The following is a 13,204-nucleotide window of genomic DNA, read 5'->3' on the forward strand; positions in this document are numbered from 1 at the left end:
AAAACTTCTTTTCATACTTAAAGAGGAAGTCAAGTCCCAAATTTTTTGACCTTTTTTTTTTTTGTCCCCACTAGTCTAAACACAGCGTTTGGATTAATATTGCATTTATGGAATATGAATTAAGCAGTAAAATCCTCTCGTTTTTATTCATTTCATTTTGTCGACTGACACCACAGTGCTCAGGTTGTGGACATCACATGACAAACAGATGAGCTCTAATTGGTTGTTACCTAAGCCCCGCCCCCCATACTGTGATGTCATTTTCAGTCTACAACATGTGGCAAAAAGAGGTGCATTTGGGCTCCAGGTGGAGGAGTGGAACTGTCACTTGCCTTCAGTGCCTTTTGGCGCGGATTCGCTCCTCCGCTTGGGAGACCCCATGTGGCTTATGTGAAGTAAGCTTGCGTGTGAGTGTGTGTATGAGTGGTTACAAAAAAAAAGGTGAATTTTTCCAAAAGCGCAGTATCTGCTAGGCTACAACCCTGTTGTCCTCGTCGTCGTCTGGCGGCGGTCTGAGCCGAAGGACGTTTTTCCCGCCATGTGTGCGACACATGAGCGCTAATGAGCGACACATGTGCCCCTTGTGTGAAGTGGATGATCCCGTGTTGTGGAGGATTATTGATTTGTTTTCAGCTTGAGGCTCGTTTCCTGCGCGCTGCGGTTTGGCCCGCAAACCAACCGCGGAGGGCGGAGGCATGCGTGTCACCACCGCTTGTTAAGGACTTTTTCATGCTGTCACCGAGCACATGCACAGTCAAGGCCCTTTCACGCCGCACTCGGTATCCTCGGTGTTGACCACGGAACCGGCGATAGCTTGCCCATATTTGGAAGCACCAGGCTTTTTTTTTAAAGACCATGTTTAGTAAGGGTTTTATTTTAAAAAAAATAAAAATAAATAAAAAAACAACAACCGTGTATAGTAAGGCGTTTTATTTTTTTTTTTAAAAACTACCGTGTATAGTAGGGCTTTTTTTTTTTTTAACGACCATGTATAGTGAGGCGTGAAAGAAAGAAAGAAAGAAAGAAAAGACCATGTATAGTAAGGCGTTTTATTTTGTGTTGTTTTTTTTTAAATACAATGTATAGTAAGGCGTTTTTTGTTTGTTTTTTGTTGTTGTTTTTTTACAACCATGTGAAGTAAGGCGTTTTAGTTTAAAAAAAAAAACAAAAAAACAAAAAAAAACGACCATGTAAAGTAAGGTGTTTTTTTTCCCTTTGTTTTGTTTTTAACAACCATGTATAGTAAGGCGGTTTTTTTTTTTTTTTTTTTAAAAGACCATGTATAGTAAGGCGCTTTATTTTTTATTTATTAATTTTTTTTAAAGACCATGTACAGTAAGGTGTTTTATTTAAAAAAAAAAAAAAAAAAAAAAAAAACATATATAGTAGGGGTGTTAAAAAAAATCGATTCGGCGATATATCTCGATACTACATCGCGCGATTCTCGAATCGATTCAATTAAAAAAAAATCGATTTTTTTTTTTTTTTTTTTTTTTTTAAGAGCTCAGAATTGTTCATTCGGTAGTCTTACCGATTCAACGTCTTATCATCATTGCCTTTTTTGTGTGTGTGTGTGTGTGTGAATCGATTTTTAAACTTCCATTTTTAATGGAAAAATATTCAACAAAACGTCTGACTTCGGGTTAGGATTCACACCTTGAGCATGGAAGAATGTTATATGAACGGAACATTAAGCCTTAATATTTTATTTTAATGCTGTTCAAACATGAAACAGATTACAACCTCTATAAGGCTGAAATTTCAGATAAATAAATAATACATTTTCATATAAATCTTACACTCTACAAGCTTACTGATTAGTATTTTCTAAATTTGAATGGAAAAAAATCGCAACAATCGACTTATAAATTCGTATCGGGATTAATCGGTATCGAATCGAATCGTGACCTGTGAATCGTGATACGAATCGAATCGTCAGGTACTAGGCAATTCACACCCCTAGTAAGGTGTTTTATTTTCATTAAAAAACGACCATGTATAGTAGGGCATTTTTTTTAAATTTTATTTATTTATTTATTTTTTTAACAACCATGTATAGTAAGGCGTTTTATTTAAAAAACAGAACGCCTTACTATACATGGTCGTTTTTTTCGTTTTTTTGGTTTGTTTGTTTTTTAAAAAAAGACCATGTAGAGTAAGGTGTTTTTTTTTCTTTTGTTTTGTTTTTAACAACCATGTATGGTAAGGCGTGTTTTTATTTTATTTTTAAAAAGACCATGTATAGTGAGGCGTTTTATTTTTTATTTATTTATTTTTTTTAAAAGATCATGTATAGTAAGGCGTTTTATTTAAAAAAACAAAAACAAAAAAAACCAAACAACCATATATAGTAAGGTGTTTTATTTTCATTAAAAAAAAACGACCATGTATAGTAGGGCATTTTTTTTTAAACAACCATGGCATTTTAAGGCATTTTATTAAAAAAATAAAAAAATAAATAAAATAAAAAATGACCATGTATAGTAACTCGTTTTAGTTAAAAAAATAAAAATAAAATACGACCATGTTTAGTAAGGGTTTTTTTTGTTTTGTTTTTTGTTTTTTGTTTTTTTTAATGACCATGTTTAGTAAGGCGTTTTTTGTTTTTTTTTTGTTTGTTTTTTTAAATCGACCATGTATAGTAAGCCGTTTTTTTAAAAGACCATGTATAGTAAGGTGATTTCTTTTTTAAATAACCATGTATAGTAAGGTGATTTATTTATGTATTTTTTTTAAACGACCATGTATAGTAAGGCGATTTTTTTATTTTTTATTTATTTATTTTTTTAAACGACCATGTATAGTAAGGCATTTTTTTATTTTTTATTTTTATTTTTTTTACGACTGTATAGTAAAGCGTTTTTTGTTTTCTGTTTTAACAAGCATGTTCAGTAATGCATTTTTTTGTTTTGTTTAGTTTTTTAAATGACCATGTAAGGCGTTTTCTTAAAATAATAATAATAATAATAAATAAATAAATAAAAGACCATGTAAAGTAAGGCGTTTTATTAAAAAACAAACAAAAAAAAACTACCATGTGGCGTTTTATTTTGTATTTTTTTTTAAACAACCATGTATAGCAGGGGTCTCCAAGTTGGGTCCTCGAGATCCCTGCCTGTTTTCCATGTCTCCGGCCTTCAGCACAGCTGAATCTAATGATCAGCTAATCAGCAAGCTTTGCAGGAGCCTGATAACGATCCTAATCATGAATCAGGTGTGTTAGTGGAGAGAAACATGGAAAACAGGCTGGATAGGGGCTCTCGAGGACCGAATTTGGAGACCCCTGATGTATAGTAAGGCGTTTTATTCAAAAAACGACCATGTATAGTAAGGCCTTTTATTAAAAAAAACAAAAAACGACCATGTATAGTAAGGCGGTTTATTTAAAAAAACAAAACAAAAAAAACGACCATGTATGTAAGGATTTTTTTTTATTTATGTATTTTTTTATGTATAGTAAGGAGTTTTACTTAAAAACAAAAAACCAAAAAAAACGACCATGTATAGTAAGGCGTTTTAGTTAAAAAACAGGACGCCTTACTATACATTAGGGGTGTGAATTGCCTAGTACCTGACGATTCGATTCGTATCACAAATTCACAGGTCACGATTCGATTCGATACCGATTAATCCCGATACGAATTTATAAGTCGATTGTTGCGATTTTTTTTCATTCAAATTTAGAAAATACTAATCAGTAAGCTTGTAGAGTGTAAGATTTATATGAAAATGTATTATTTATTTATCTTATAGAGGTTGTAATCTGTTTCATGTTTGAACAGCATTAAAATAAAATATTAAGGCTTAATGTTCCGTTCATATAACATTCTTCCATGCTCAAGGTGTGAATCCTAACCCGAAGTCAGACATTTTGTTGAATATTTTTCCATTAAAAATGGAAGTTTAAAAATCGATTCACACACACACACAAAAAAAAAGGCAATGATGATAAGACGTTGAATCAGTTGAATCCGAATACCGAATGAACAATTCTGAGCTCTTAAAAAAAAAAAAAAAAAAAAAAAAAAAAAAAAAATCGATTTTTTTATAATTGAATCGATTCGAGAATCGCGCGATGTAGTATCGCGATATATCGCCGAATCGATTTTTTTTTAACACCCCTACTATACATGGTCGTTTTTTTTTAATTTTTTTTTTATTTTTTTTAAAAAAAAGACCATGTAGCGTAAGGTGTTTTTTTTTCTTTTGTTTTGTTTTTAAAAAAGACCATGTATAGTAAGGCGTTTTATTTAAAAAAACAAAAAAAAAAAGAAAAGAAACAACCATATATAGTAAGGTGTTTTATTTTCATTAAAAAAAAAAAACGACCATGTATAGTAGGGCATTATTTATTTATTTATTAATTTTTTTCACAACCATGTATAGTAAGGCGTTTTACTTAAAAAAAAAAAAAAAAAAAAAAAAAAACGACCATGTATAGTAAAGCGTTTTATTAAAAAAAAAACAAAAAAAAAAACAAAAAAAAAAAAAAACGACCATATATAGTAAGGCGTTTTATTTAAAAAAAAAAATAAAAAAATAAAAAAACAACAACCGTGTATAGTAAGGCGTTTTATTTTTTTTTAAAAACTACCGTGTATAGTAGTTTTTTTTTTTTTTTTTTTAACGACCATGTATAGTGAGGCGTTTTTATTTAAAAAAAAAAAAAAGAAAAAAAAGAAAGAAAAGACCATGTATAGTAAGGCGTTTTACTGGTCGTTTTTTATTTTTTTATTTTTTTAAAGACCATGTAAATTAAGGTGTTTTTTTCCCTTTGTTTTGTTTTTAACAACCATGTATAGTAAGGCGTTTTTGTTTTTTGTTTTTTGTTTTTTTAAAAAGACCATGTATAGTAAGGCGCTTTATTTTTTATTTATTAATTTTTTTTAAAAGACCATGTACAGTAAGGCGTTTTATTAAAAAAAAAAACCCAAAAAAACGACCATGTATAGTAAGGCATTTTAGTAAATAAAAAAAGAAAAGAAAAAGAAAACGTACAGTAAGGCGTTTTATTTAAAAAAACAAAAAACAAAAACAAAAAAAACATGACCAAGGCGTTTTATTTAAACAAAAAAAACAAAACAAAAAAATGACCATGTATAGTAAGGCGTTTTAGTTTTAAAAAAAAACGACCATGTATAGTAGGACGTCTTTTTTTAGTTTTTTTTTTAAAGACCATGTATAGTAAGGCGGTTTTTTTTGTTTTGTTTTTAACAACCATGTATAGTAAGGCATTTTATTTTCATTAAAAAAACAAAAAACAACAAAAAAAAAACAAAAAAAAAACGACCATGTATACTAAGGCGTTTTATTTAAAAAAAAAAAAAAAAAAAATGACCATGTATAGTAAGGCGTTTTTTTTTGTTTTTTTTTAACAACCATGTATAGTAAGGCGTTTTATTTAAAAAACAAAAAAACAAAAACAAAACAAAAAAAAACGACCATGTATAGTAAGCCGTTTTATTTAAAAAAAAAAAAAAAAAAAAAAAAAAAAAAAAAAAAAAAAATGACCATGTATAGTAAGGCGTTTTAGTTTTTTTTTTTTTAAAACGACCATGTATAGTAGGACGTTTTTTTTTTTTTTAAAGACCATGTATATTAAAAAAACAAAAAACAAAAAAAAACAACCATGTATAGTAGGACGTTTTTTGTTTGTTTTTTTATTTCATTTTTTTTACGACCATGTATAGTGAGGCGTTTTATTTTTAAAAAAAAAACACACACAAAAACGACCATGTATAGTAAGGCGGTTTATTTAAAAAACAAACAAACAAACAAACAAACAAACAAAAAAATGACCATGTATGTAAGGCGTTTTTTTTTTTTTTTTTTAACAACCATGTATAGTAAAGTGTTTTATTAAATAAAAAAAAACAAAAAAACAAAAACGACCATATATAGTAAGGCGTTTTAGTAAAAAACAAAAACAAAAAAACAAAACATGTATAGTATGGCGTTTTATTTAAAAAAAACAAAAAAAACGACCATGTATAGTAAGGCGTTTTATTTATTTATTTATTTATTTTTAAACCGACCAGGCGTTTTAAACAAACAAAAACGACCATATGTATAGTCAGGCGTTTTATCCTCATAAAAAAAACAACAAAAACGACCATGTTTAGTTAAAGCGTTTTATTAAAAAACAAGGACTATTTAAACAAACAAACAAAAACAAAAAATGACCATGTATAGTAAGGCGTTTTATTTTCATTAATAAAAAAAAACAAAAAAAAAAAAAAACGACCATGTATAGTAAGGCGTTTTATTTAAAAAAACAAAAAACAAAAAAAACAAAAAAAATGACCATGTATGGTAAGGCGTTTTATTAAAAAACAAAAACAAAAAAAAACCGACCATGTATAGTAAGGCGTTTTATTTAAAAAAAATTAATAAATAAAAAATAAATAAAAATGACCATGTATAGTAAGGCGTTTTATTAAAAAACAAAAACAAAAAAAAACGACCATGTATAGTAAGGCATTTTAGTAAATAAAAAAAAAGAAAGAAAAAGAAAATGTACTGTAAGGCGTTTTATTTAAAAAAAACAAAAAACAAAAACAAAAAAAACATGACCAAGGCGTTTTATTTAAACAAAAACAAAAACAAAAAAGACCATGTATAGTAAGGCGTTTTAGTTTTTTTTAAAAACGACCATGTATAGTAGGACGTTTTTTTTTGTTTGTTTTTTTAAAGACCATGTATAGTAAGGCGTTTTTTTTGTTTTGTTTTTAACAACCATGTATAGTAAGGCGTTTTATTTAAAAAAAAAAAAAAAAAAAAAAAAAAAAAAACATGTATAAGAAGGCGGTTTATTTAAAAAAAACAAAAAACAAAAACGACCATGTATAGTAAGGCGTTTTATTTAAAAAACAAAAAAACAAAAGCAAAACAAAAAAAACGACCATTTATAGTAAGGCATTTTATTTTCATTAAAAAAAACAAAAAACAAAAAAAAAACGACCATGTATAGTAAGCCGTTTTATTTAAAAAAAAACAAAAAACAAAACGAAAAAAAAATGACCATGTATAGTAAGGCGTTTTAGTTTTTTTTAAAAACGACCATGTACAGTAGGACGTTTTTGTTTTTTTTAAAGACCATGTACATTAAAAAAACAAAAAACAAAAAAAACAACCATGTATAGTAGGACGTTTTTTGTTTGTTTTTTTATTTCATTTTTTTTACGACCATGTATAGTGAGGCGTTTTATTTTTAAAAAAAAAACACAAAAAAAAAACGACCATGTATAGTAAGGCGGTTTATTTAAAAAACAAACAAACAAACAAACAAACAAAAAAATGACCATGTATGTAAGGCGTTTTTTTTTTTTTTTTTTTTTAACAACCATGTATAGTAAAGTGTTTTATTAAATAAAAAAAAACAAAAACAACAAAAACGACCATATATAGTAAGGCGTTTTAGTAAAAAACAAAAACAAAAACAAAAACAAAAAAACAAAACATGTATAGTATGGCGTTTTATTTAAAAAAAACAAAAAAAACGACCATGTATAGTAAGGCGTTTTATTTATTTATTTATTTATTTATTTTTAAACCGACCAGGCGTTTTAAACAAACAAAAACGACCATATGTATAGTCAGGCGTTTTATCCTCATAAAAAAAAAGGACTATTTAAACAAACAAACAAAAACAAAAAATGACCATGTATAGTAAGGCGTTTTATTTTCATTAATAAAAAAAAACAAAAAAAAAAAAAACGACCATGTATAGTAAGGCGTTTTATTTAAAAAAACAAAAAACAAAAAAAACAAAAAAAATGACCATGTATGGTAAGGCGTTTTATTAAAAAACAAAAACAAAAAAAAACCGACCATGTATAGTAAGGCGTTTTATTTAAAAAAAATTAATAAATAAAAAATAAATAAAAATGACCATGTATAGTAAGGCGTTTTATTAAAAAACAAAAACAAAAAAAAACGACCATGTATAGTAAGGCATTTTAGTAAATAAAAAAAAAGAAAGAAAAAGAAAATGTACTGTAAGGCGTTTTATTTAAAAAAAACAAAAAACAAAAACAAAAAAAACATGACCAAGGCGTTTTATTTAAACAAAAACAAAAACAAAAAAGACCATGTATAGTAAGGCGTTTTAGTTTTTTTTAAAAACGACCATGTATAGTAGGACGTTTTTTTTTGTTTGTTTTTTTAAAGACCATGTATAGTAAGGCGTTTTTTTTGTTTTGTTTTTAACAACCATGTATAGTAAGGCGTTTTATTTAAAAAAAAAAAAAAAAAAAAAAAAAACATGTATAAGAAGGCGGTTTATTTAAAAAAAACAAAAACGACCATGTATCGTAAGGCGTTTTATTTAAAAAACAAAAAAACAAAAGCAAAACAAAAAAAACGACCATTTATAGTAAGGCATTTTATTTTCATTAAAAAAAAACAAAAAACAAAAAAAAAACGACCATGTATAGTAAGCCGTTTTATTTAAAAAAAAACAAAAAACAAAACGAAAAAAAAATGACCATGTATAGTAAGGCGTTTTAGTTTTTTTTTAAAACGACCATGTACAGTAGGACGTTTTTGTTTTTTTTAAAGACCATGTACATTAAAAAAACAAAAAACAAAAAAAACAACCATGTATAGTAGGACGTTTTTTGTTTGTTTTTTTATTTAATTTTTTTTACGACCATGTATAGTGAGGCGTTTTATTTAAAAAAAAAAAAAAACACAAAAAAAAAACGACCATGTATAGTAAGGCGGTTTATTTAAAAAACAAACAAACAAACAAACAAACAAAAAAATGACCATGTATGTAAGGCGTTTTTTTTTTTTTTTTTTTTTTAACAACCATGTATAGTAAAGTGTTTTATTAAATAAAAAAAAACAAAAACAACAAAAACGACCATATATAGTAAGGCGTTTTAGTAAAAAACAAAAACAAAAACAAAAACAAAAAAACAAAACATGTATAGTATGGCGTTTTATTTAAAAAAAACAAAAAAAACGACCATGTATAGTAAGGCGTTTTATTTATTTATTTATTTATTTATTTTTAAACCGACCAGGCGTTTTAAACAAACAAAAACGACCATATGTATAGTCAGGCGTTTTATCCTCATAAAAAAAAGGACTATTTAAACAAACAAACAAAAACAAAAAATGACCATGTATAGTAAGGCGTTTTATTTTCATTAATTAAAAAAACAAACAAAAAAAAACGACCATGTATAGTAAGGCATTTTAGTAAATAAAAAAAGAAAAGAAAAAGAAAACGTACAGTAAGGCGTTTTATTTAAAAAAACAAAAAACAAAAACAAAAAAAACATGACCAAGGCGTTTTATTTAAACAAAAAAAACAAAACAAAAAAATTACCATGTATAGTAAGGCGTTTTAGTTTTTAAAAAAAACGACCATGTATAGTAGGACGTCTTTTTTTAGTTTTTTTTTTAAAGACCATGTATAGTAAGGCGGGTTTTTTTGTTTTGTTTTTAACAACCATGTATAGTAAGGCATTTTATTTTCATTAAAAAAAAAAACAAAAAAAAAAAAAAACGACCATGTATACTAAGGCGTTTTATTTAAAAAAAAAAAAAAAAAATGACCATGTATAGTAAGGTGTTTTAGTTTTAAAAAAAAAACGACCATGTATAGTAGGACGTTTTTTGTTTTTTTGTTTTTTTAAAGACCATGTATAGTAAGGCGTTTTTTTTGTTTTTGTTTTTAACAACCATGTATAGTAAGGCGTTTTAGTTTTTTTTTTTTAAAACGACCATGTATAGTAGGACGTTTTTTTTTTTTTTTAAAGACCATGTATATTAAAAAAACAAAAAACAAAAAAAACAACCATGTATAGTAGGACGTTTTTTGTTTGTTTTTTTATTTCATTTTTTTTACGACCATGTATAGTGAGGCGTTTTATTTAAAAAAAAACACACACACACAAAAACGACCATGTATAGTAAGGCGGTTTATTTAAAAAACAAACAAACAAACAAACAAACAAAAAAATTACCATGTATGTAAGGCGTTTTTTTTTGTTTTTTTTGTTTTTTAACAACCATGTATAGTAAAGTGTTTTATTAAATAAAAAAAAACAAAAAAAACAAAAACGACCATATATAGTAAGGCGTTTTAGTAAAAAACAAAAACAAAAACAAAAAAACAAAACATGTATAGTATGGCGTTTTATTTAAAAAAAAAACAAAAAAAACGACCATGTATAGTAAGGCGTTTTATTTATTTATTTATTTATTTATTTTTAAACCGACCAGGCGTTTTAAACAAACAAAAACGACCATATGTATAGTCAGGCGTTTTATCCTCATAAAAAAAACAACAAAAACGACCATGTTTTTAGTTAAAGCGTTTTATTAAAAAACAAGGACTATTTAAACAAACAAACAAAAACAAAAAATGACCATGTATAGTAAGGCGTTTTATTTTCATTAATAAAAAAAAACAAAAACAAAAAAAAACGACCATGTATAGTAAGGCGTTTTATTTAAAAAAACAAAAAACAAAAACAAAACAAAAAAAAACGACCATGTATAGTAAGCCGTTTTATTTAAAAAAACAAAAAACAAAAACAAAACAAAAAAAAACGACCATGTATAGTAAGCCGTTTTATTTAAAAAAAAAGAAAAAAAAAAAAAAAGAAAAAAATGACCATGTATAGTAAGGCGTTTTAGTTTTTTTTTTTAAAACGACCATGTATAGTAGGACGTTTTTTTTTTTTTTTTAAAGACCATGTATATTAAAAAAACAAAAAACAAAAAAAACAACCATGTATAGTAGGACGTTTTTTGTTTGTTTTTTTATTTCATTTTTTTTACGACCATGTATAGTGAGGCGTTTTATTTTTAAAAAAAAAACACACACAAAAACGACCATGTATAGTAAGGCGGTTTATTTAAAAAACAAACAAACAAACAAACAAACAAAAAAATTACCATGTATGTAAGGCGTTTTTTTGTTTTTTTTTTGTTTTTTAACAACCATGTATAGTAAAGTGTTTTATTAAATAAAAAAAAACAAAAAAAACAAAAACGACCATATATAGTAAGGCGTTTTAGTAAAAAACAAAAACAAAAAAACAAAACATGTATAGTATGGCGTTTTATTTTAAAAACAAACAAAAAAAACGACCATGTATAGTAAGGCGTTTTATTTATTTATTTATTTATTTATTTTTAAACCGACCAGGCGTTTTAAACAAACAAAAACGACCATATGTATAGTCAGGCGTTTTATCCTCATAAAAAAAACAACAAAAACGACCATGTTTAGTTAAAGCGTTTTATTAAAAAACAAGGACTATTTAAACAAACAAACAAAAACAAAAAATGACCATGTATAGTAAGGCGTTTTATTTTCATTAATAAAAAAAAACAAACAAAAAAAAAACGACCATGTATAGTAAGGCGTTTTATTTAAAAAAACAAAAAACAAAAAAAACAAAAAAAATGACCATGTAAGGTAAGGCGTTTTATTAAAAAAAAAAAAAAAAAAAAAAACGACCATGTATAGTAAGGCGTTTTATTTAAAAAAAATTAATAAATAAAAAATAAATAAAAATGACCATGTATAGTAAGGCGTTTTATTAAAAAACAAAAAAAACAAAAAACGACCATGTATAGTAAGGCATTTTAGTAAATAAAAAAAAAGAAAGAAAAAGAAAACGTACAGTAAGGCGTTTTATTTAAAAAAAACAAAAAAAACATGACCAAGGCGTTTTATTTAAACAAACAAACAAAAAAAAAAAGACCATGTATAGTAAGGCGTTTTAGTTTTTTTTAAAAACGACCATGTATAGTAGGACGTTTTTTTTGTTTGTTTTTTTAAAGACCATGTATAGTAAGGCGTTTTTTTTGTTTTGTTTTTAACAACCATGTATAGTAAGGCGTTTTATTAAAAAAAAAAAAAAAAAAAAAAAAAAAAAAACCATGTATAAGAAGGCGGTTTATTTAAAAAAAACAAAAAACAAAAACGACCATGTATAGTAAGGCGTTTTATTTAAAAAACAAAAAAACAAAAGCAAAACAAAAAAAACGACCATTTATAGTAAGGCATTTTATTTTCATTAAAAAAAAAAAAAAAAAAAAAAAAAACGACCATGTATAGTAAGCCGTTTTATTTAAAAAAAACAAAAAACAAAACGAAAAAAAAATGACCATGTATAGTAAGGCGTTTTAGTTTTTTTAAAAAACGACCATGTATAGTAGGACGTTTTTGTTTTTTTTAAAGACCATGTACATTAAAAAAACAAAAAACAAAAAAAACAACCATGTATAGTAGGACGTTTTTTGTTTGTTTTTTTATTTCATTTTTTTACGACCATGTATAGTGAGGCGTTTTTTTGTTTTTTTTTAAAACACACAAAAAAAACGACCATGTATAGTAAGGCGGTTTATTTAAAAAACAAACAAACAAACAAACAAACAAAAAAATGACCATGTATGTAAGGCGTTTTTTTTTTTTTTTTTTTTTTTTTTTTTTTTAACAACCATGTATAGTAAAGTGTTTTATTAAATAAAAAAAAACAAAAACAACAAAAACGACCATATATAGTAAGGCGTTTTAGTAAAAAACAAAAACAAAAACAAAAACAAACAAACAAAACATGTATAGTATGGCGTTTTATTTTAAAAAAAACAAAAAAAACGACCATGTATAGTAAGGCGTTTTATTTATTTATTTATTTATTTATTTTTAAACCGACCAGGCGTTTTAAACAAACAAAAATGACCATATGTATAGTCAGGCGTTTTATCCTCATAAAAAAAACAACAAAAACGACCATGTTTAGTTAAAGCGTTTTATTAAAAAACAAGGACTATTTAAACAAACAAACAAAAACAAAAAATGACCATGTATAGTAAGGCGTTTTATTTTCATTAATTAAAAAAAAAAAAAAAACAACGACCATGTATAGTAAGGCATTTTAGTAAATAAAAAAAGAAAAGAAAAAGAAAACGTACAGTAAGGCGTTTTATTTAAAAAAACAAAAAACAAAAACAAAAAAAACATGACCAAGGCGTTTTATTTAAACAAAAAAAACAAAACAAAAAAATGACCATGTATAGTAAGGCGTTTTAGTTTTTAAAAAAAACGACCATGTATAGTAGGACGTTTTTTTTTAGTTTTTTTTTTAAAGACCATGTATAGTAAGGCGGTTTTTTTTGTTTTGTTTTTAACAACCATGTATAGTAAGGCGTTTTATTTAAAAAACAAAAAAACAAA

Source organism: Festucalex cinctus, chromosome 20 (genome assembly GCF_051991245.1).
Source record: "Festucalex cinctus isolate MCC-2025b chromosome 20, RoL_Fcin_1.0, whole genome shotgun sequence".
Taxonomy (NCBI): Eukaryota; Metazoa; Chordata; class Actinopteri; order Syngnathiformes; family Syngnathidae; genus Festucalex; species Festucalex cinctus.